Genomic DNA, 6,000 nt, shown 5'->3' with positions numbered 1-6,000 from the left:
AAAAAAGAGAAACTTTTGGGAAAATTTTGTAAAGATTTGTCAAACTACGCCAAAGTTATAAGCACATAGAGTGGTGTGGCTCACTGGTTAGAGGCGGCAGACCCGGAAGCAGAGGTTGACCCGGGACCAGGGTTCAATTCCCGACGCGGCAGGGTCTTGGGCCATGGTCAGCGGACTCGATAATTCTCGCCTCGGTGCCTACTCCAACCATGGGTCCCACTCAGCAACTCTGGGCAATAGCTTGCTTAATCTCTACTAACGGCCCCATCAGCGCCGGGGATGCTTGTCTTCACCTTGGAGATGCCCAGGAGGGACCATCTCACAGGGAAAGCCAGGATGGGTTCCGCAGCGGTATACAGCGCCAGGACGCCCCTTTGCTGGGGCAGCTGTGCGCTTTACAAGTATACAACATTTAACATTTACCATAAAGGGCTCCAGGAGGGAGGCCGCGCAACCCCCCTCCCAACATGAGTGAAGCCCCAGGACTGCGGGATCCCAGTGGGCACCCGCAGCCCCAGTGAGCCCCCACTATTATTTTTTAAGAAATGCCCCCTGACCCTTCCAGGGGCCTCATTAAAATAAAACCCAGCGCAAATTGCGCTGAATTTCTTTTTTTGGGCCCTGGGGGTCCTTCTGTGACCCCCTGAGCAGGCCTAGGGGGTCAGGGTGTTTCTACTCTGCTCCCTTCTCTTTTTTTATACCTTTTTTTCTCTGTTTTCTGATGACTCGCTTCTACCGAGTCACAAGATGGCTGCCAAAACTCGCTGGTTTGGAGTGTTGGCAGCCAATCACAGTGAAGCTCCTGCTCTGCACTTAGGCTCTGCCCAGATATTGAAACTTTTATTTTTCTAATTTCTCAGAAACTACTGAACGGATTTATACCATTTTAAAGAAAAGCTCACTTTCTGGTCCAAGCACTACATTTTTGCCAAATTTGGGGTAATTTGGTTCAGTAGTTTGGGCTGCAGCCTTGCCCAAAGTTCCCTATGGGAAATTGATTTTTTGACTCTTATTTTTTGTATTTCTCAAAAACTACTGAAAGGATTTACACCATTTAAAAAAAAAAGGTTGCTTTCTGGACCAAGCTCTTCCTTTGTGCCACATTTGGGGTGATTCCGTTCAGCAGTGCGGGCTGTAGCTCGTCGCAGAATTTCCTATGGAAATTAACATGGGGAAAATGTGTTTTGAAAGCCCCCTTTTTTCTCAGACCCCGCTTTACGAATCACCCCCAAACTTTAAGGATAGGTACTTACCTGGATAGACTTCTTTTTTTGAGACTTTCACAGAGATTTTCAAACACACACAAGTTATTAGCAAATCAAAAACATGCTTTTAGAATGGAAACTAGGCTGTAACTATAACTACCTAGTGAAACTAGTGCTTTGCCTCATGGGTTAGACTTATACCCAAGAAAAAGTAGTAGAAAATAAAACCCATTGGAAATGTAGCAAATATTATTCCAATGCCTGTTATGGGAGAGCCACTACAGAAGATACCAATGTAGTAATTGTTAGAGAACACAACAAACCCCCAATGTCACTGGAATTGAAGTTAGAGGGGCCCTTGAGACAATAAGGGAAGCAAGCACAAGTTCCCCACAAACAAGCAAAAAAATATTAAAGAATGTTTTGACTAGCGTAACAGAACATGTCACAGGCCAACTACCTTCCATCATCACTTTGAAAAGACTAATAGCAAGAACTAAAAGAGCTACAGTTCACCCTCCACCTATCCCCCAAACGTTTGGAGAAATCCAAATGCTGCCCGTGTATACCATCACCCACAAAGATTGAAAATTCCTTGTTTATGACAACAAAGTCATGAAAAAGAATTATTATATATGCAGATAATAAAAATGTACATGAACTTAAAAACTGTGAAACGTGTATGACGGATGACACATTTAAAGAATACCCAAACCATTCTATCAGCTATATACCATCCATTGAGAATCTGAGGATACAAATATCCCCTTTATTTACGCATTACTGCCTAATAAACAAAACACCACGTATGTAGAACTACTAACAATAGTCAAACAATTCACAGAAAAGGACTGTCCCCAAAGAATCATAATAGACTTTCTTTGAGAGACAATGATACAATCCATCCTCAAACTATATCCACACACTGCAATACAAGGTTGCTATTACCCTTTTAACCAGAGCATATGGAGACACCTACAGAAATCTACTTTGAGCATAGATTATTGCACAAATAGCAACTTTGCCTATCAAATAAAAACATGAATAGCCCTGGCCTATGTCCCAACTACTGAAGTAGCCAATCACTACAACTTACTTATAGAAAGTTCTTTCTATCAAACTAATGAAACAAAATTGAGTCCCTTCCTAGACTACTTCGAAGGCACCTTGGAGGGAAGGTTACATAGGTCATGGCACAGTAGACAACCTAAATTTCAGATCCCCTGGTGGAATGTGTACAACAGTACAGTGGCTCAAAAAGCCAAAAAAACAACGCTGGGGAAGGATGGCATAATGCCTTCCAAGCCACAATCGGGAGGGGACAACCAACACTTCACATACTCATTGAAGCAATTATAAAAGAACAGCGCTACCAAGAACTCAGACTTGTTCAATCACTAAGTAAACTAGGCCCTAAATAAAGTAAACAAACTAAAACTATGTACGAATATCTGCAACATAAAACTAGGTTGTGTCCAAATACCCAAGGACTACAATAGATAGTCATGATTGCTAAATCAATTCTTTAAACTAAACAAAATAGAAACCATCATTAAAATCTTACAACTGTAAAACATATGAACAACAGCTTTCTTTTTTTTAAATTAAAAACATTTAATTGTCATAAAATTTAAAATATAGCACAAAATTATATGACATAATATAAATATTAAAAAGAGAGACAATGAAAAAAGATACATTTCCCATCCATAGTATTTAAAAAAAAAATTACAGTTCCGTAGCAGTAGAGCATGTTCAAAAACGATAAAATCCACAGCAAACCATATAATTACAAATCCACTGGATAACAAAGCCGAACAATAATGCAAAAATACAACTGTAGAAAAAAAGTCCAATGCCACAAACCTCTTAATGAAGAAACCCTCAAAAACCTGAAAATAGTTTTACAAAAATGCTCCAACAAACACGGAAAAAAGGAAATGTAAACTAACCTATTATCAAACAATAAATAACATTTTCCTTTATAGAAAAAAAACGTGTGAGGTACTCCATCCGTTCACCAAAGGAAAAACCTGTAAAAAACAACTCCCGCCCACACCACAAATACAACATTAAATATACAATGATACATTTAATAAACACATAACTAACACTACATAACATTCTAGTTATATCCAACACTACATCAAACACGTAGAACACTAAACTACCAAAATAACACCTAACTATACCAAAAATGATCAAATAACGCCCTAAGAAATGTATTTACACTACTACTACCTTACCCCTACCCTAATACTAACTTAAAAGTATAGAAAATTAAACATACCTGAAAGGATGAAACACAGCTCCCAACCGCGAGGTTTCTTCTTCCAAAATGACCTAAAAATGAAACCGATAGATAGAAAAAAAGAGGAAAAAGGAAAAAATGGCAGCATAATTAAAATAAGAAAAAGACTAACTCCCCATAGACAACAACGAATAATATAGAAAATTGCTTTTAAATTATATATATAACTTAATGTATTGCAATGTTTTTCCCAAAGTCAAAAATAAATTTAAGAAAATGTAAAATATACATTAACTGTTATATTAACGAAAACAGCTAACATTTAATTTTGAATGCATATATGAAAATATATGTTTATTTCACACACTGTAAACAAATATAAAAATGTGATAAAAAATTATGTTTCACAAAATATTTCTGGTAAAAATATTGTACATTATTTAACATATTAAATATTATTTTATTAAAGATAATATTCAATATTCCAAATAATAAAATATAACCTTGTCAAATACATATGATACAATTTTTCTAAAATTATATAAAATGTATTATAAAATTTGTAAACAAAAATGTATACAAATGTTTCCTTTTTAGTACTAAAAAATAATGAACAAATCAAATGAAACTTTTCATTGATAAGGAACTAAAAATAATTTGCTTTGCCAATACATGACTGAGCTACCAAAAATTGTACTATTTTTCAAAACTGGAAAAAAAAAATGTATACATAACAAAACATGATTTGTTTACACATTAAAAATGAATGTTACAAATATTTCATACTTTATAATACAATGTGAACAACATCAAAATGTATACTTTTTGTTTTAAATATTATAATAAATGTTCTAACAAAAGAAAGTGAAAAGCATATAATAGTGAATGAAAATAAAAATGTCTTTGCATACAAAAATGTTGAAACAAAAACTAACATACATCTATTTACTTATTACAATATACAAATCAATTGAACAAAAAATATACACAATAAATAATAAAAGATTCCTATTACTAACTTCCAAATAAACTAAACTCTTAGAAAAAGCCAAATAACACCCCCCAAACAATTACTATCCCAACTACAAAAAGAACTATACTCAGTAAAACTGCTGGATAATAAACCATAATAATGTACAATTCCAACTCCAAGTAAACTCAGGGAAAGTGTTGGATAGTATACCATAATAATTTACTATTCCAGCTTCAAATAATACTAAATGCAGGGAAAGTGCTGGATAATAAATTAAAATAATTTACTATTCCAACTCCTAATTCACATAAACTCAGGGAAAGTGCTGGATAGTAAACCATAATCATTTATTATTCCAACTCCAAATCTAACTAAACTCAGGGAAAGTACTGGGTAATAAATCAAAATAATTTACAATTCCCACTCCAAATCCAAATAAACTCAGGGAAAGTGCTGGATACATTTTTTTTTTATAATTTACTATTCCAACTACAAATCCAAGTAAACTTAGAGAAAGTGCTGGATATTAAACCATATTAATTTACTATTCCAACTCCAAATCCACATAAATTCAGGGAAAATACTGGATAGTAAACCATATTATTTACTATTCCAACTCCTAATCCACATAAACTCAGGGAAAGTGATGGATAGTAGACCATAATATTTTACTTTTCCAACTCCAATTAGAAATAAACTCAAGGAAAGCAGGAGAGTAGACTTTGAAGGAAAACCATTTACAATATAAAACACGACTGGTTCGAACAATATAAAATGACAATAATATATGTTAAAAACTGTGGGTTTTAAATTACTAAAAAGTTAAGGGGATCATTATGGGCTAATAATGTTCTTCTGGGGGACCTCGCTCTGGTTTTCTGATAATGCAGTCTCTAGTTAGATTGTTGGGCCTTTTAGCTTGGCCACCATGCTAAATGAGGAGGGATTGGTTGTAGCTTCCAGTAGTTTTGACATTTTGTGGACGAATTTGGTAAGCCTAATGTTTAGCTTGGTGTTGTTAGGATTTACGGCGGCCATTATTGCTTGGCGGCAAGATCGAACTCCCAACCTGATTCATTGGCCTTGCAGCAATGACCTTCTGGCTGTGAGCAATGCAGGGCATACACAAACGATGTGTTCCCTTGTTTCGGAATGATGGCCGCACAACCTGCATTCAATACTGCTACCTAGCCGGCCCCCTTCAGTACGTTTCTTCAGAAAGGGCCAGTCACCCATCCTCAGGGCTAAAAACTTTTGTTTCCAATAAAGTGCATATGTGTTTGATAGATAGTGCGGCTGAACAACTAGTTTAAAATTGGAGATTACTGTCAAAGCGTGTTTTCTTTTAGACAGTATTTCCCTGTCCGAGTGAAAGGACCACAGTCTAAAAGTTTGTTTAATGGCGTTCTTTAACACCTGGTGGGTGGGGTTTGTTTCCCAGAGGTTGTTTGCTCCTAATAACGGTAAACTGCAAACCAGGAGTTGCCAATACCTTTGGCTGGACTGATTTTTCTATATTTCCTGCCATACTCGAGCCTCCATGGAACGCGCCCGAGCACGGCGCAGTCTAT

Source organism: Lissotriton helveticus, chromosome 1_1, assembly GCF_964261635.1.
Source record: "Lissotriton helveticus chromosome 1_1, aLisHel1.1, whole genome shotgun sequence".
NCBI classification, from domain to species: domain Eukaryota; kingdom Metazoa; phylum Chordata; class Amphibia; order Caudata; family Salamandridae; genus Lissotriton; species Lissotriton helveticus.
Note: the sequence above shows the minus strand (reverse complement) of the source record.